This window comes from Colius striatus, chromosome 10, assembly GCF_028858725.1.
Source record: "Colius striatus isolate bColStr4 chromosome 10, bColStr4.1.hap1, whole genome shotgun sequence".
Lineage (NCBI taxonomy): Eukaryota > Metazoa > Chordata > Aves > Coliiformes > Coliidae > Colius > Colius striatus.
In genome coordinates, this window is record NC_084768.1 from 1,404,259 (window position 1) to 1,424,160 (window position 19,902).

The 19,902-nt window shown below is 44.1% G+C and overlaps 1 long non-coding RNA gene across 1 annotated transcript; it reads left to right on the forward strand.

Annotated features, from left to right (window-relative positions):
* Nucleotides 1–625: 625 nt before the first annotated feature.
* Nucleotides 626–8,669, forward strand: LOC133626295 (uncharacterized). Its single transcript, XR_009819391.1, has 3 exons — nucleotides 626–680; nucleotides 4,337–4,416; nucleotides 8,379–8,669. It is a non-coding gene; the product is annotated as an uncharacterized LOC133626295 (long non-coding RNA).
* The last annotated feature ends 11,233 nt before the right edge of the window (nucleotides 8,670–19,902 follow it).

Below are 19,902 nucleotides of genomic sequence, written 5' to 3' on the forward strand. Positions count from 1 at the left end.
GCCTCCTTCTGCAACAGCTGTTTCTTCCTTTTCTAAAATGCAATTACTTGGAGACTGAACTTCTCATGAGCCTGCATTCTGCACTGACGCCTTGCAGAGCAGAGGTGGGATTCATGCCGTGGATTTCTAGCTGTCAAGGAAGGATTTTACTGGTCTGAGAGGGTGAGTTTTCCTTTCCCCATCTTTAATGTTTTCCTTTTTCTTTCCCCACTCTTCCTCCAGGGCAGCTTTTGCTACAAAAAAAGGATTAAAAACCTCCCTTCTTGCCACAGGAGCCATCCTCCTCCTCCTCCTCCTCCTCCTTCTCCTCCTCCTCCTCCTTCTCCTCCTCCTTCTCCTTCTCCTCCTCCTTCTCCTTCTCCTTCTCCTTCTCCTTCTCCTCCTCCTCCTCCTCCTCCGGAGACGTTTTGCAACGGGAGGAATCCTGTTTTCTTTCACTTGCCGAGAAATGTTCTGTTTTTTTCTTCGGGGTGGAGGGTGGGAAGACTGTTTTCTCCCCATTTCTTAAAAGTGAAGCAAAAAGTTAAGGCATGTTTACTTTGTTCTCTGCTTTTCTCAGTCTGCTACTCTCCGTGCTACCTGGTTGTCCACTCTATGCCATTAGTGCTAGAACCCCAACTAAAGGAGGAGAAAGTCTGTGTTGGATTATGGAAAGCTGTTTCACTCTATATAATTAAAAGGTAACTTGTGTATTTCTGTAATTAACGATGAAGTTGTACTGAATTCTGCAAACTGCAAAAGAAAACTAGGAAATTAACCTGACATGGCTTAAAATTGCACTGTTTTCTGTTGTGTTGCTTAGAAGTAGCAGAACGTCAGTTCTCACTAAGTACATTGATAGACTGATGAAGTAACAACAGCAGAGATGTATTTTGAAGTATCTGTTCTAGCTTAGATTATTCTGTGTCAAGTACTGTGTGCAGTTTCTCAGCATGTGGCTGCATTTTTAAGTTTTTTAAGCAGTAAAAGCTTACTGTAAGGATTTTTATTGACAGCCTCAGCTTCTGCATTTCTGAGGCTATTGATTTATCTGATTATTAAGGGTTTCAGAAAGAATAAAGTAAGAGGGAATTGGGTAATGTAATGCTAGTGTTGATATTTATATCCTTACGAGTGGAGACATTCAACAGAAATGTACTTAGAAGCATTTAATATACTGCAAAGTAGTTTAATTGATCGTTTATTGTGAATGGGGAAAGATCAGGAATTTCAGACAGGCATATTTTTATGTGGAAGTGAAAAACTCCCCAGGAGTTTGCTTAGCATTTTAATCTTTTTTAGTTCAGCACTGCAATTACCTTGGAGTCGCTGGTGCGTGTCGTGCTCACACTCTGCACTGCTTGAAAGTAACTTGTTTGTATGCTTCTATCCTTGCAGCTTCCCTTCTCAAAGTACATGTTACTGACATCCCTTTGTCGTTTTTCCCTCCCCTCTGAACAGAGCTAAAGGATGAGGATCCAATAATATGGGGAAATTCAGCTCGAGATTTGCATGACTTCAAGTTTCCCAGAGTCTGACGTTTCCTTCAGACCCCTTTTTCACGGGAATCAGAATTTTTCAGGGAGAATTGGTAGATACCAACCATCAATTTGTGTAGACTTGTCAAATTATCGCAGAAGGCTGTTTGGTTTCTCTGTTACTTGCCGTAGTAGATGCATATACCACAACCAGCCTATAAAATAAGGCTTTTACCAGTTGTACCAGTGGGTGAGGGTGTTTGTCTTGGTGTTCTGAGTCCTTGCATCATTTGGCCATAGCTACAAGTTGTGACCGTTTTCTTTCTTGATTTGATGTTTCACATTTAGTCTCAGTGCTTAGGAAGTAGGTGTGAAACACGACACATGCTAATTTCTCCAATTTCTAAACTATTCTTCTGCCATCGGTTTTGATTAATGTTGTTTTTATTGACTTACTTTAAAGTAAAAGGACTGAAAAGGTGAATGAATACCAGTGCACCTGGAAATAGTGAATAAAGGCTCTTTATGTCAAAGAGGGGAGTCAGCAGAGTGCAGGCTGGGAATAGCACATTTGGCATTGCACAAGTTCTCATAAAGCTGACATGGGCAAAATAGGAATGTGTGTGTTATGGTGTACAACAGCCACAGCATATTGCAGTAAATGGAAGGATTTGGGTTATATCAGGTGGCTTGCAGGCACGCTGGCTGGCACAGAAGCATATAAACTGTGTGTATAGACAAATACGAACCTCGCTCAAGTTACACTGCACACACATCCAGCACAGAGCAGTCCAGGAGGAGTAATGTCAAGCAGATAGACGATACCATCCCAGCAAGAGATCTGTGAAAGAAGTGGGGGAAGATAGTGACAAGTTATTTTTGCATTTTTCAGAGGCTCTACTAGCACTAAATCAAAGCCAATTCACCTCCACAAGCAGGCAATTGAAAAGAAACTGTTTCTATAATACCAACTTGTCAGCAGTATGACTTGGTTAAATCCTCTGCTCTAGCAAAGAGGGAAGCTGGTGTGTGTCTCACCTGCCCTGCTGCTTTCTGAGCAAGCCTTTCCTAACGCTGGGATGGATTTTCACGGCTCGTGTTGAGATCTGGGTCTCGAAAGTGACAATTGGTTTTGTGGGCATTCATTTTTAATTAAACTTCTTTTGTTAATACTTTTGAAATTGACTTCTAATGGCTCAAAAATGTATTAATATAGCAGATATGTAAATGTTTAATTTGGTGTTATGCATACACAGTAATTGCTTTCCATGATGGTTCTTGTAGAGGGAACGAACTCATCCTACGATTCTATTCTCATGGAAACATTCTTTTATCCAGAAATAGGAAGCACAAATTAATTACTGAATTATCACTTCAGAAAGAGAAACTTTCCTTCTGCCTTTCATCAGAAAACGTAAAAATGCCACTGCATAACCATAGCTCTGACACCTTGCATGTATCTTTCCAAGGTTGCCCTCAACCTTGACATTTGCAAAGTCACGTAGAAACACAAACAAATTTGTATTTGCCAACATTTTTAGCACAACTCTGCTCAGAAGCTTTGGTGGGTGGTGGGAAGCAAGGAGGGTCATGCTGTTTGGAAGTTCCCTATGTGGCAGGGGTTTTTATTTACAAAATTAGGCAACTAAAAGCTAAGTTGCAGTTTGTGCAGCTTAAATGAGGATTCTTTTGTGCCTGGAGTTGGAGATCACAAGAAGGTCACTCCAGTACTTAGCCCACACCATGCTGATAGTGCATACAATAAAATGTACTTTCATACTGAAAAACCACAATGTATTTCCTTTTATCTTTTCACTAGGTTTTAGATATTTCCAGCTGTTCTGAATCACTGACATGAAGCTTTCAAGCTGTGTCTTATTATGAAATGGGAAATGTTGAACCTGTAAATCCTTATGACTGAATACAGGATGTCCCACTAAGCAGCACGTTTGTCTTTGATTCCTTTTTCACTGTCAGTGTGTTGTTCCTGTGTATTTGCAGTTACCGTATTTCATTAGTAACTACTTTAGTCCTGTGGAATTTTGATAGTACCTTGACATCCTTGCCCGTGTCTCAGTTGTTTGTGCTGCAAGACAAGCAAGACAGTCTTGTTCAGACATCATGATGAGTGGATAATAAGAGGAATGAAGCAAAGAAGAAAGGAATAAACGGGCCTAAGAGCTTACTGTACCATGTTGTGGCTGCAGAGTGTCTGTTAGATTTTTCTCCTGCATAATTCATTAGAGAATGTCATTCATTAGAGATTGTTAGAGAAGACTTGCTTACTGTGAGTTCAAAATGTTGTGGTTAAGAATGTCTGTTTCACACAAACCTCATTTGCTTAATTGGTAAAACAGGGGCAGTATGTCCAAATATTTGAAATTTCTCTGTCACTTTGGATTCTGGAGTGTTGGTGCAGCACCATTCATGCTGAACCATTCATGTCTTGACTGCTGGCCGTACTGTCATGAGAGTGCCGCAGCGTGCTGTGCGACTGTTTCAGAGACAGTTCTCAAACCTGTTGGCCATCTGTGATGTTCAGCCTTTAGTGCTACACGTGCTGTTTCCGTTAGGTTCCCAGTAGAGGGCAACACACGCTGATTTTTGAGTGTAAGACATTTTCTTATCTGTTTCGCAAGGCATAGAAACAGCAGTCCTTGTCCTGAGCTCTTCGAAACTGATTTACTGAGCATAGTAAATCTCGTTATGTCGAGCTGCTGTATTACAAGTGTTGCGATATGAAACCAGGTACTGTAGTGCTCACTCACTGACACTGGGATCATTTCTCACTAGAAATCTACTGAGTTGGATTTTTGCTGCATAGTGTTTGAGGTTAAATAGATTTTAAATATATATATGCTGTGACTTTCTTTTTATAGCTTGACTGAGTTTCAACATGAAGATTTTGGGCAAGATAAAACTGGACAGGCTGTACCAGACAGTTTACAGTCCTGCACAGGTATGTTGCATATAGTTGTTACACTAACCTTAGGAGGTTTAAGCCTACTTCTCTTTGGGTCCCAAACAGGCCACAAAGATACCTTTATAACCCCTCTTTGTCAAGACAGCTCTTCTATATGTCTGGCTCCATCAGCCTCTGGGGAGCCACTGTACCAAGCTCTTGCTAATGTCATACTCTGCTCAGTTGTGTCCCTGATGTGTTGTAAAGGGTGTCGGGAAGGACAGCCTTGGGCTGTTTCCCAGTATGGAGAATAAATTCTCAGTGTTGCTTTATACAAGTTAGTTTTGTACCTCAGAAGCCCTTGGTAGCATAAGACCTCACATTTTCTGTTGGCAGTTTTCTTGCTACAGTGATCTACGTATGATGAAATTGTCCCTCTCTGGGAAGGTAGTCCCAAAGCTATGTGAATACCTACTTCAAAAGGCAAATATAAGATGTGGGGAGGAAATGGATGAAACATACAAACCAGTAATAGGAGTGAGATTTGGCTTAGGGATTTTTCTAAGTTAGTATTATTTTTTCTTTCTTCCCTCTGCAATTGAAAAATAAACTCACATTCCGTGCAGTTGGCTTCTTCATGTCTGTTTGTGCATGAGGAAGGCTGTCTGATTTGTCAGTATATGCAGCTTGGTCTGGTTTTTATTTTAAGCAAATATTTTGACATGTTTGCCTCTTTTCAAAGCTGACTGAATAGACTCTGAGTCACGTCATTTTATCTAAAAGTTCATTTACTACTAGAATCTGTCCCAACATTAATACCTGCCAGTTTCCATCTCTGTATAGCTGTAGTGAGTATGATGTTGTCCATCCTTTTATTTTTGCAAGACAGCAGTTCAGCTTTATTTAGGAATGACCACGAGAGGTTGTCTTTGTAGCCAGTTGATGATGATCTACTTCATTGTGCTGCTTTAAAGCAATAGAAATTAGTGTATTTTCCCAAATCTTTACTATATTAAGAGACTGAAAGGATGAGGAAACTTTGAAATTGGACAAGAATTAGTACAAGTGATGGTTTAAAGTGAAATTTTATGCCAAAGAGAGAGCAGCCTCAGGTACTGTGTAGAGATCCATTCTTCAACAGTAAGAATACATGTCTGTAAGCAAGTCTGATAATTCATTACTTCATTGGTTGTTAATCTTCAGTGAAATTTGTTGTTGCTTTTAAAAACAACAAATCAGATTGAGTGTTCTCAGCTGACGTTATTTCTGGTGTCTGTAGTGTTTATTGTGCTGTGCTGTTTCTCTCTCTAGAATGTTTGGGATATCATGTAATCTGATAAAATGGATGCACATGTGCAGTTTCAGGGAGCTAGTTTAAAAGGCTGGGTTTTATAAGGATCTGAAGATGTACAGTGCCTCATTTTTTTTTAACTACAGTAAAGAAATCCTGCATTAGATACTTGTCTTTTGATGTTTTTTGTATATTTATATCTAAAAAGCAGATATATTGCTATACTTTTCTTCTTAAATTAAGACATCATTTGCACTGATGTTTCCTCAGTATGTATGAAACCCTGTGTAACTTCAGTTGGCTGATACTCAAAATAAATCTATCAGTCCTTCATGTGATAGACTTATGCAATAATTACATGCATGTGTGTAAATGTTCCTACTAAGCATATGCACATATTTTTCTCACATAGTGTCAGTCCTCCTGGCAATATTATTAGTCTTGTATAAAATACTGTTGAGCTGATGCTAGTTTTATCCAAGTAACAACAGCATGTTTATATTTGCCTTGACAAGCCTACCAACTCTGATGTGTGCATCAAAGTGAACTCTTTTCTAAGCTGTGTTCCTTTTTGAACACCCCTGAGATTTTGAAAATACCCTTTTGTTCAGCATTCTGAGATTATGTGTCAATGATTGTGTATCATATGCTTGGCTTTCCATTTATTGATATGCAGGTCATAGGTAGCACATCAAATGGAAAAGCTTTACTCTAAGCCTCATAGTGTGGTTACCATGGACCCAGGTAGAGCTCTTTTATTTTAAATACCAGCAAAGGAGACTGCCCTTACCTGCTTTCACAAGATATTTATGGGAACATGATTTTTTGTTTCCCTCCTCTCTTTATAACTGTATATTAACAGTGCTGACGCTTTTGTCTCTTAGCAGCTCACTGTCATAGCAGCCTGCGTCAAAGTAACACTTCTTGCATAGTCATTGTATAGATGCAGAAAAAGAGACAATATCTAAAGGAAAATAAATCATTAAACTGTAGTTTTTAAATGTTGTAATATCGTGGTGCAGGGAGGAACGTGGTTGGGATAAGGGTCACTCACTGGAATTCCATTTACTCCATTTATTCCATTTACTGCCTTGGCAAGAAGTGTCAAAGGAGGAGTAAAAGGTTGCAGTCAGTGCTGTCAGATAACATAACTGTGAAGCAGAAGTGCACTGACTTGGATTTACTACCGAAAGTATTTGAAGAGAGAAGCTTTACCGTAACAGTGCAGGCTGACGGCCAGATGAACAAAGAAAGAAACATTTGCTTTGGACTCTGATGATACAGTAGATTTTTTTTTTAATCCTTCTGCTAACTGCACTCAAAACAAGGTTCATCTCAATTGTTTTTTTGGGAAATCAGATCTTTAGATGTGCACCGTAGCCATTTCTAGAATTTGATGGGTTTCAAGAAGAAAGTCTTTGCTGCCAAAGGCTCTGGAGGCTAGAGGAGGTCAAACATTTCCTGTATTTTTTTCTAAAGCGTGGCCCGATCGTTAAAGATTTCAGCATCTTACTGTTGGAATAACAAGTGGGGGCTGTTCCTGCTGTGTTGTCCTAATTACACATCTGTTTATGCTAAGTTAATAATGAGTGTACAAGCAGGACACACAAATTACTGCACCAATTATATATTGAGGGAGAAAAATCAAGTCTTAATTGAAGTTTAAGAAAGAGAAAGGGTGGGGTTTAATCCCACTGCTTCCATACGGAATTGTTTTGTACTATATTTGCCTAACAACATAAAGTCCTCAGGCTTGCACACAATACCGTAATTCTCCAAGGAAAATAGTGAGAAAAAAATATGTTTCTTGGTGTAGCAGCTTTCACATGCCAGTGAGGAATTCCAGTTCTGTGAGAAAAACCGCTGCAGACTGTTCTATGTAATGCAGAGCTCAGTTTCCACATTGGTGTCAACTTTCTTTGGATTGACCGTCCTTTCGTGTCTAACTCAGTGCATTAAGACTTTTATTTCCCTTGTTGAGTATTGTTGCATATGTTGTATCAAGTTTGTCCGTGTACATTCTGGTTTCTTCATTTTTCAACATCCTGATACTCATTCATAGCACTTAGGGCACTGAAAAGAAGTAAACTAGCCTGCATTCATAGAGAAATGTTGGGGTGGAGAATATGCCCAGTTCAGAAGGCTACCTGATGAGAAGTTCTTTCACAGGCAATGGAGGAGACACAAGGCTTCTCTGGGAATATTTTGAAGTGAGCTTTCTAATAAGCTGAAAAAGATGATGTTTAACATTTACCTTCAAAATGTGAAGCTTCTACCATTCTCCCAAGTCCTCAAGTTCTATGAAGCAGGAAAGAATGGAGCTGCCATTGACTGTATAGCAAAACACTGTAAAATGTAGTCTAGTCCTCAACATAAGCATGTAGTTCTTGTGCAAGGGATGCAAAAGCGGGCTTTCACTTACAGCCATCTTAAACTCATTTTCATGGTTTCTGGCTGCTCATTAGACATTTCACATGCTCTGCAAACATGAGCCACGATGATGCTCTTCATGTGGTGAAATAAGTCTTTTTACTACAAGTCTGTTCTCTGCTATTACCAGTTCACTCCCATTTCAGCCCTCGCTGGAATTCGTTGTGTTGTATGTTTTGAATATTGTGCCACGTCTTCATAGCTGTAATCTTCTAATTGCAATATTTCTCACGGCTCAGAGGAGTGAGTGATTCTGTGAGCATAGAAGCAACTGCATATTTTTCTGTGTTTCTAACAGACCGAGAAGGAATGAGTGATACACCTGAAACTGAGGAGACTGGAGGAACTTGTGATTCCTGGCAGAGTGGCCTGTGGGCACAAGTGAAAGACAAGTTAATGAAATATTTGCATCACAGCAACATTTTCCCAGAAAGCATCCCACGTAAATTTGATTATCTGCACAAGGACTTACTGATGCAACAGTACAACCTTCATGCAGCAGTGCACCAGCCAAAAGAAACCAGAACAGAGAAAAATATCACTGAGTTTAAAAGTGCTAGTGGCCTTGGGTCTTATGAAGTGACAGTTCTGGGTAAGTATTTGGTAGCTGGGCTTCTGAAAAAGGTTAAGCAAGAGCAGTATAAAATCATAGCTTTTGCCGTGTTAGCTTGGGAGCAGCTTGAAGGTTCATCAGAAACTGAATGGGTTTCTCTGAACTGATCGGTTGATTCTGAGTAATTCTTGAAGCTTAAATAAAATGATTGGCATGCTAGATTTTTGTTGGACTTGTGATTTAGGATGGGTTTTTTTACCAGAATGCTGTAATTCTCATTACAAATACCTTCAAATGAAATGTTTCTGCCATCACTTGTGATATCAGCACAATTTTGTGTGTATCATTTGAAGAATATGTGTAGCCCTTAAGCTTTTGGTTACTGCAGTTAGAGGGAGGTCCTGTTCACTAGTTCAACCAGTCTGCCATAATCAGGTGAATTATTCAGTTGCACTTGATTGTCAGCTGACTTTTCTGCTGGATGGGTATTCACCAGAAACAAGTTAGTGTTCTTAAAGGGAAAGGGACAACTATGAATGCTTCTTTGGAGCTTTAGTCTCAAGGTGTTTTTTGAGCACTGTTGCTCCTAAAGTGCCTTTTTTTCCATGCTAGAGTTAAGGGCTGTGCTTTAGCCCTGCTCATCAACTGCTCTCTGCTGCTTCTGGGTGGCACAAAGGGGCTGTTGATTGATCTTTGTTAAGATACAAATATACAAGTATCTGCTTGTTAGTGTTACTGTGGGATCTTAATCTGTTTGATTTTGTTTTCCTACTAAAAGGAGAATGAAATTGCCCAGCTACAGATCCTTATGTTAAGCTCCCATAACTTAGTTGTTTCCATTGTTTGCTAAGGGAGATTTGCAGGGAAGGTTTTTGAATATTTACAGTCACTGGAATCCTGACACTGAAAATATACAAGATGAAGGAAGCACAGGTATTGCACTACATACACACTGGTTCTACAGTGAATTCTTCTGTCCTTGTAGTAGTGATAAGGTTTAGAAGGAGTGTGAAATGGCTTCCAATGTTGGTTTAGTACTTTCTGAGCTAACAGCACCATTAGCTTTCAATCATAGTGTGTTACAACAGCATATCAATTTGAATGTGCTTATGTATAATATACATAGAAAGAAGTGTGGTTTTAGATGTCAGTTACAATGAAAGTAAATAAAAGTCAGTGTTGAGTCTGCAATATTTTGGGTGGCTTTTTTCAATGGTGCACTGTTGAGGTGAGGGAGCACTGGAACTGGCTGCTCAGATGGGCTGTGGATTCTCCTTCTCTGGAGACATTCAGACCCATCTGGATGAGTTCCTGTGTGACCTACACTAGGTGGTCCTGTTCTGGCAAGGGGTTGGACTGGATGATCTTTCGAGGCCCAGCCCTTGAGATTCTGTGACTCTGTGATGAAGTTGCTAATGGGCTGAAGCTGAAGTTTTGTGCTAACTTAAATATTGTTTTCAACAGGTATAAACCATGACGTAGCAATAGATGTTGCGTTTCTTCCACTGTTTTGCCCTGAAGATCCCCACTTATTTCAACTGGAAGACATTCAAAATGATACGTTGTTGTCTTGCATGAGTTGCATCTCTGCCTGTCAGCACCAGGCCACCAGCCATGGAGGGCTTCACCACACCTTTCCACTTTCAAGTGAGACTGGCTTTCATTGGCCTTACTTATTGATCATTTCATGTTCTGTCTTTCAATGCAAGAGTTAATCCTCTGTGGAAATCTCTGGTTTAGGTCAGAAATTGTTCACCTCTTCAAGGAAAGACCCATGAATTCTGTGTGACCACTTTCAGTAGAGATACAATACTGAACTTTCGAGGCAGTTTTTATCGGAGCTGTTCTCACACTCTGAAGATAGTATTTTAATATCCAAACCACAGACTCCTAAGTGACCAGTTCTTGATGCAAAATGTTCCTGACATAGCAGATGGTATGACTGCCTGAGCACTTGGCTTGGTCTGCTTTGAAAGAGCTCTACTGAGCAACTGTCAGTCAGTCAATCCATTTCACTGACGTCGCTCTGAAGGCACACTGCAATGCCTATAAACTGAAGTATTTACCTGCTATTCAGCTATTTTCTTTCCGATTACACATCTAATTACTAGCACCTCATGCCAGATATGGTGAATGCTGTTCATGTGCATCATCCTGCCAAGTGCTGTATGAGCATTGCGTTTATATAGACAAACCTGATTTTACTGAAGTAACATCTTTACTTTTCCTTGAATAACACTATGAAATCGAAGGATCAGTAGTGATTAAGTAATGCATATTTCAGCTTTTCTGGATCTAAGTCCTGACACTGTTGTTTCTAGTGATTGAATTTACTAAGAAAATTCTACCAAAAAACCCCCATAAAATCCCAGCAGGCCAGTATTTAGTAGCTAGAGTGAGGGTTTTCAGTGAAAGAAGGCTGGCCATAGACACGTTACTGCACGGAAAACAATGTCAGGTCATTATACCTTTGCACTGTATGGACAGTAAAACACCTTTTCTTAACTTGTAGGTGAACTTGTCAAAGCGGCGACGGATCTGGACGGCAAACATGTTGTGTGCATCTTGGACATCTGTCACTTGGGTGATGATACGGTGGAAGTCTTTCTGAGCAAAATCTACCAGACAGTGGAACCTGGTGTGTCAGATCCAGTGTAATTTAATAACTTATTTTTTCAAATTTCTGTTGAAGGATGGGAGGGAGGTGAAATGTCTGTAGTTTGAGTACACCCTCGACACACTGCTCTGTTCTAGAGCTGACGGGCACAAACATCGGGTTATGATTCTCAGAGCAGTTGTAAGGATCGCCCAGGTAACTGAAAAGGACAATTGTTGCCTTGAGTTGTTGTCAGTCGTGAAATGGATGACAATGATGGTCACTTGTGTGGAAGGACAAACAGGCAGTACAGTAAGCTTGTCTTTTGGTAGGATACCAAGGAGTATGATTGTCATCCCTCTTTCTCTGCCTGCGCACGTACGCACACAGGAGCGGATGTATCAGGGTGAGAACTGAGAAGAGAGACAGGCTTTCCCAATATGAAAGGCAACGTTTGCAAAAGGATTCACTGGCTGGAATATAAATGTAGGCTGGAAATTAGAGTAACCTTGAGTCTCAGAGCTGATATGTTCCATAGTGACCTTCTGGTGGGAGGTACTAGGGGCAGCCTAGCTCTCTTTTGACTCAAAGCTTACTATGTTTGTGAAAGGGATTTAATGCCATGGTGCCTTTAGTACCAGGGGCTGGACTTAGCGATCCAAGAAGTCACTTTCAGTTCTTTTTACCTGAGCAAGGTCAACTGCAGTGCTTTTGTAAGTGTGCTTTTGTGAGTGTAGCACCCAAAGGTTCTTCATGTATTTATTAATTAAATATTTTGTAGAAGAAACTTTGGTAGTGGAACTTGCTTCTGGCTTTGCAAGAGAAAAACTCTGCTGCTTAGCGTGGCCGGATGCACAGTCTGACACACAACTAGGGGATTTTGTGTTGATCACCTCTGTCCTCTTCAGTAACAGTTGCGTTCTGAGCGCACAAAGGAGCCCAGCAGCTGTGGGAAGCTGCTGCTACACAGGAGCCAGAGACTACGATTTGGACAACTTCTTGTCTGTATGCTAAGTAGCAGCTGGTTCCTCTGAGTTCTTTACCAAGTCCCACTTTTTCCTCCCATGTTGAACAGCCTCAGATCATTTGTGCAACTGGACCCTTAGGAAGTTATTCTCAAGCGGGAGCTAAGACGCGTTGCTGTTTGACAGCTTGTCTGTGAAAGAAGCTGCTCTCAGGTCAATTCTTTGAGAAGGAAAGATTGCATTATGGAAGTTTGCCAATTCAGTTGTAGCTTTATTGACCAAAGCCCACAGAGTTAATTCATAGGAACAGATTTCTCCTTTTGTGGAAAACTACGAGGCACGTTTTAGCAGCCTGTTTGTAACCGAGTGTCTGTTTCAGCTAGTAAGTCGCTTGTCTGCTCTGAGGCCAGTGGACTTTGTCTTCAGGTACTTAAAGTCTGTACCCTAACTTGAGGTAATTGAAGGAGAAACTATAAGTATGTTAATTTTAGTACAAGTTTGTAGGCAACTTCAGATAAAAAGTAAAAGCCTTAACATTCTGAAGACATTGATACTATTATTCTGTCTCTCTAGTGTGGTTTACAATTTTAAAATGTGTTAATGCAAAAGTGGATCTTGACGTGCACAGGGGCTGAGAATTAAATGTGACTGTACTGGACGTTCCTCTTTAGTGTGACCACACAGAGTTGGTGCTAGAGCAATGTATGTCAGCCCGTGGCCCTCAGCCTCTCGTAGCCTTGCACAGATGGGAAATGAAAACGTCCCCTCCTGAGAAAAGCACAGTGCTGCTTGGAAGATGGTTCTGCTCTGAGTTTGCTGTTCATGGCTATGTGACGATTAGAGGCCATTGTTCTGGAGTGAGAGAGATTTGCACCAGCACTTCATGTACCAAACTGAGCCGTGCTGACCGTGTCAGCGAGTAGTTTATCTTTAGATATACTTCTGGTCGAAGTCTAATTTTAGGGACACCATTCTTTACAGAAGTAATTTTGAAGTCCTCCTCTTTGTAGGACAGGAGTGATGTGGCTGTCACAGAGGTGCTCTGCTCAGTTGCTCTGGCCACTCCATCCATCCCACGCAAAGGCTGTTGCTGCATTGCACCGCATGCTACACTTTAAACACGTAGCATTAATCATTTCATCCTCCACGTTAGGGCTTCCTAACTCTAAAAGAAATGCCAGAATGGTGTGAGAGATGTGTAATACACACCTGAGGCTTTAAAGTATTTAATGGTATTTTACAAAAGTGTTGTTTGACATTTTTGTGGCAAAAGCCGGGAAGGAAAGAGATTTCTTTACTCTTGCAGAATGAAGTGCCAGTGTTAGAAGCACGGGCACTGTGTATAGCTAGAGAATATTCAGCTCTTCTGGTAGAGTTGGAATTCCAACACTCAGGGTCATTTCATAGAGGCCCTTGCCCTCTCCCTGTAAATTATGCTGAACTTAATATGCCAACTTCAGTTGCTGAAGTGTTGCACTGTTCATCCCAGGCTGCACCACTATGCCTGTCTCCCTCTTCCCTGCTAGCCCAGCACAGGATAAAGATCCTATCTGCAAAGAAACTACTCACTGGTTTATATCACTTGCTGTCTGTTGACACTAGTATGAAACCAAAGTATTTTTGGTGTCTGAGTCTGTCCAAACATGTTGATTTTGCCATGTTAACGGAACCTTGCAAGATGTCATAGGAATCCTCTTTCTTGTTGCAGTGTATTGCCCCTGCTGAGGGAAGAAATACCGTCAGAGCACATTCCCTAACTGTACAACTCATACCCAACCAAAGAACTGAACTCTCAGAGCTTACATTGGTACATTTCTTGTGGTTCCAGCACTCATTTCAAAGAAAACAAGAGGAAGATACACTGTGTGTAGCTAATGGTACTTCAGAGTGTATAAAACTTAAGTCATTGATCTGAGAGGTAAGAACCATTTTTATTTCATGTGATGTAAAACCAGAGTAACACTGCAACCTGAGGAATATAAATAACGGGATTAATCTCTGTCAGTGTCTTGCATTACTTCTCTCCATTATCTTTTCACTTCTGAAAGCCATCTCCATTTTCCAAGAATCTGAGGGGAGATCTTCTCAACACTTAGAAATAAATACCCAAAGGGCAGGTGTTGAGAGGATGGGGCCAGTCATTTTTCTGCAGTGCCCAGGGACAGGAGAAGGGGTAATGGGCACAAGCTGGAACACAGGAAGTGCCACTGGAACATGAGGGAGGCACATGTAAGCACAAGCTGCCCAGGGAGGGTGTGGAGTCTCCTCTGGAGGTTTCCAAACCCACCTGGGTACGTTTCTGTGCACCTCAACTGAGGTGAGCCTGCTTTAGCAGAGAGTTGGACTGAATGATCTCTAGAGGTTCCTTGCAACCCTGACCATTCTGTGACTGTAATAAAAAGCTTCTGTGACTGACAGGGCCTCCATGTAAATGCACGCTTGTGATGGGGTTCTGTGCAGCCACTTATTGCTTCGGGCGGCTGCAGGGCTGCTCCCTTAAAACAGTTCTGGAAACTGTCCTGGCACTGAGGGGGCCTCTCCTCCAGCCCAGTCTGGCCAGTCAGGCGCCTCTGCCAGCACTGTTGAAGAAGGAAAATCTTCAGCCAAAGAGGAGATGTCAGAGTGGGACAAGATGGAGACGACCATATGGATCCCACAGACAGAGACGGAGGGACAACAAGCACCAGGCCAGACACCCCTCTGCAACCCGCAGTGAGAGCGCAGCTGTGCCCCTGCAACCCGTGGAGGGCAACGGCAGGACTGAGAGCCACCAGCAGCTCCAGGTGAGTGTGCCTGCACGGGCAGAGACTGTGTGAGAAGGGGCCACGGCACAGGCTGTGCTGGAAAGCCCAGAGGCACACACAGGGGACAGGAGCTGCAGTCCTTGGGATGAACACACACAGAGCGGCCTGTGCAGGGCTGCCAGGGGGGTGAGGGACAGCGTGGATGACTGAAAGAATCTGTCAGGAGCAATGTGGGGAATGACTTGGTTATGTCAGTCTGCAACATGGGGAGTTTTGGAAGATTTCCTTCCTTACTCCCCTCACTCTTCCCCTTTTGAACAAGGTCATTTGCACCACAGATGGCTTTGAGAAGTGAGAACCCCGAGCTTCCACAGCCAAATGAAAGATGGCCTGGAGTGACCTTCAGGTTGAAACAGGGCTGGAGGAGGCTGGAGCCATGTCTGGTGGAGCATCACCCAAGCTGGAGTTTGAGAAGTACCGGGAGAGAGGAGGGGCAGAACTGTGCTTTGTGGAGAAGGAGCAGAAGGTTGTGAAGGGGCCAAAGGCTGATGCGTCACAATGGGAGGGCGGGTCACTCGAATCCCAGGCCCGGCTCCAGAGCAACTCAGTGACACTTGGAGGTCTCAGTGGCACAGGGTCAAGTGCCTCTTGGAACTGCCGTTCCAAACTCCTCGGCAGGTTGTGGGCTAACCACCCACTGCCAGACAAAAAGACTTCCAGGCCACTACATTTGTGCTTATAGCAACCAGCAATGGAGAAAGCAGCAAGCTTCCATTTCTTCTGCCTTCTGCTGGTTGCCAGCACTTTATTTGAGACCACAGAAGCATTTGTCTTCAGTGCCTCTCTAGAGCTGGTCTATTTTAACAGCACCAGCAAGACCAGTGTCACCCAGCAGTGCAACTGTGGCGTCTATGGCTCAGGATCTCCTCGCCGTAGCGCCTCGGGGATCGTGACCATTCCTGCCTCCGGCAGCCTTCAAGCCTGCGCCCCAGACACCCAGTTCAGCGCCAGCCACCGGCCCTGGATCGCGCTGATCCCAAGCGGCAGCTGCAGCTTTGCTGACAAAATCCGGGTGGCAGCCAGACGGGGAGCGGCGGCCGTTGTGATCTACAACGCGCAGGGCAAAGGCAACGACGTCTTCCCCATGAAGCATCTCGGTGAGTATCGCTATGTGGGGTGCTCAGACCTCAGCCTTGCTCTGAGGTTCGGCCCAGGGCTGCCCTGGCAGGCTGTGAGGAAGGAGGAGTCTGTGGATGATCTCTGGCTTTGGTTGCTCAGTGTCTGGGGAAGTACTGAACGTTAAGGAGCAGCAGCAGAGCTGGGAGAGAGGCAGAGCTGGTGCAGGAAGCGTCCCTAAGCCAACAGCTGCGTGCCCGGCACCCCTAAGATCCTGCACATTCCACAGTCCCTACTGACCTCACTCCGGACAGGATTGATCATCACTTTAATGCAGTTCAAAGGCACACGAAAATGGAAATGGTCCATGTGCTGGGTCTGAAATGATGAGCACGTGTGTCCTCTAAGGGAGTGAGGAGTGCTCTGGAGAGAAGACCTTCTGAACATGGTTCCCATCTGCACCTCCCAGGGAATCAGCCAGAGCTGTGAGCTCCACAAGCCCATGGAGATGACACAGTCCATGAGCTCAAGTTGAATCTGCAAATGCTCGTTAGAGACTTTCCAGTCTGTCCTGTAGCACTTGAACTGGGACATGTATAAGACAAGGGCTTTTAAACAACACCTTGGAACTGAGCAGAGATTCCTCTTCTCCTTTGCAGGTGGTGAAAACATCGTTGCCATTATGATTGGCAACCTGACAGGGACAGAGATCTTACACCACATCGAGAGCGGCCTGAGAGTGACCATGGCTATAAAAGCAGAGAAAACACATCATCTCTCGATGCTCCAATACACCCTCATCATCATCATTGTGGTTTTTCTCATAATAGAAGTGTCAGCCCTGTACAACTACATTCGTTATTACTTTCAGAGACGCAGGATTGCGACGGCCCTGTCTGACAGTCAGGTGAGTTTGTGTGCCCTTCCTTGTTACACCCCTGACTTTGTATCTTGAGGGCAAAATACTGGTGGAGGCAGGAGCTTGAGCAGGAATTGCACACGTCAGGAATGTACAGCTATGCCACGGGTTTCTTTAAAAAGCTGAGCGTCTCTTGAGAGCCAGTCAAGCTGTCTCGCAGTCCCAGCGAAGGCCTACGTTTGGTGGCACATCTGCTTAGCTCTGAGTTAAAAGAGAGAAGCCTTTTCCTCATGAGCCAGCTAGCTAAACTGTTGACAACCTGCTAGTTCTTCTCTGAATGTGTATTTTCTTCTTACTGCATGGTGGGGCCTGTGTGCAAGAAGGTGGACAAACAAGGCAGGTGTGGAAGGTGGCTCACTGCCTTCCAGTCAGCACAGAACTGTCAAGTTCACTTCCTCAGGGTATTAACCCTCCTTAACAGTCCAGATGGCCAGTGATGTTGTCTGTGGCCTTGTTGATGTGTCATCCTGAGTCAAGAACCACACCAGTACGTCCCAAAACTCGGTTTCACATGGCCGTGCTTACTCTGCTCATTTGATAACATCTGGGTTCTAAACTTGGTCCCTGCTGGCAGCAGGCACTTGGGAAGGATTCCTAAGCACTCCTAGGGAGGTGAAGGACTGTGTTAACCTGGACTGCTTTCTATTACAGCAACAGCTGCGGGCCATGACTAAGTTGGCCATAGAACATTTCGAGCTGCGCACCATGAAGCAAGGGGACAAGGTAGGCCTGAGCCCATCAGCACCCAGGCGTTACAGCCCACTCTGCACAGAACCCCCAGCGTTGTCCTTAGCACTGGTGCAGGATGTGCAAGTCTCTCTGAGCCTGTCCCTGTCTGCTGCAGAGATGGTTTCTCTGTCAGACCCCAGGCCCTTTCCTGGGGTGCAGGACTGTCCAAGTTGCACGTTCTCCTCAGCAATCCGGTTGCTTTTAGCTGCTGCTTTGGGCTCGCTGAGGTGAGGGGTCGGCATCGGCCGGCAGGGATGCTTCGAGGCAAACCAGTCTGTCTCATCAGCTTCCCTGGCGCTTCTTTTTGTGACAAAAGCTGGAGGCAGCAGTTTCTAAACCTCTCCAGAAGTGTCTCAAATAACCCAGTGCTGGTTTGCAGCTGTTCTTGCCCACCATGGGATGAAACCTTCAGTGGCTCTGCTGAAGTGTGGGCTTGGCTCGGAGTAATCCACACGGTGTGTTTCTGTGCCATTCGATACAGGAGCAGGCTCAGCTGGCTGTAGCCAGACCCCTTTGCGTGCAGTATGTGTGACCGTAGCTCAGAGGAAGCTCTCCAAGTCTGTTAATGCTGTGAATTCGTTTCACCCCTTCAGGAGCTGGGACCTGAAGGAGAAATCTGTATTGTGTGTCTTGAGCCCTTCCAGCCGAAGGAAGTCGTGCGTGTCCTGACCTGCAAGTGAGTTTCTTTCAAACTGTCCCTCAACGCAAAGTGTGGAAGTGAGCATCTTCCTGCTTGTTCCTTCTGCTGTGGGAATTTGAATCAAGCACTGTAAGAATCTGCATCTCTGTCAAGGAGAGTTTTGCAGAAGAGGAATGGTAGAAACAGACCCTTGGAGTGTGCCTTGATGGCCCGTGTTCATAACTTCCCCTGTGAAGGGGCTGACAAGTGGGGTTGGCAGTGCCTCTCCTGGGGATGCCAGGGCTTTTGAAAGGTTTCTTCCTTTGCAGGTGTCTCAGGAGGTTACCTGTAAACTGCAGGTAACTGGCCAATCGATGCCCATTTCTTGCCAGCTTACAGGTTACTAAGAGGGTTGTGCTCCTGCAAAACCTGTTCAACCATGCTGACTTGGGTAGTTTAGCAGAAAGCACTTCTTTTATGCTAAAAAACCCGAGTCCTGCATCAAGGAAATGTCAAGTTGCACTCCAGACGTTCAACTGGTGCAGCTGGAAGGAGATGCCGCTCCCGTGGGCTGAACTAGACAGTCTGGGCATCATCCTGGGGTGCAGGATGGGAGCATTGGCTGTGGTGGTCTCTGTACTTGTCTCACAGTTCTGATTACTATTGAGCAGTGCCTGTCTGCCTTGCTGTTTCTGTTCAGGCTGAGGGAACTGGTAGACAACAGGACCTGAAGGAGTCGTCTTAAATCTGTGCCCTAATTCAGACCCACTGTGGCACTAAATGTCTTCACTGAAGCCCATGTTTGCACCTCTAATGGCTGAAGGATATTTGCTTTCTTGAGTCCACAGCCTGCCAAGTATCCACTTGGAATAAACAGGATAATGTGTGGCAATAGGGTTTATCTTGAGGGCTTAACTCTGTGAGATGATCTTTCGATGCAGCTTTAACAGAAAGAAGTGCTACTTAATCATCTGCATCTGCAAGGCAGACGATAACCTTAAAGCTAAGGCTGAGATGTCAATATGTGCAGTAGTCAAATGATCAGCTGGCAACAGATTGTACACAGATTTAACAAATAAGAAAGCTTAAGGCTGGTGTAGCAAAGATGATAATGCTGGCTTCTCACACGTTGTATAGAGATCCTAAAAAGCATAACCCAGCTCCAAACATTTCAACTGGAATTAGGTAATCCATGCTAGAAGGAATACACTCTGTTTCTAGGTGGGCCTTCATAGCTGCTCCATCAACAGCTTTCCTGCTCTGAGCCCTAAGCTGTGGTTCCTTCTCCCCCAGGCACCTCTTCCACCAGCACTGCATTGACCCCTGGCTCCTGGAGCACGCGACATGCCCGCTGTGCAAATGGGACATCGTCAACGTGCTGCGTGTTGAGGTGAGGCCGGACCTTTCCTGGTGCAGGTGCCATTGCAGAGCGAGGCTGGTGCGGCAGCCACGGCTGGAGCTATTTCCTGCTGCTGGGCTGCAGAGCACAGGAGCCAAGCACGGGCGTTGCCGTGTCAGCGGCGAGAGGCTGCAGGACTGGTTGTCGTGTCCCCTTCAGCGAAGCCTGATGCTGCCCTGCTC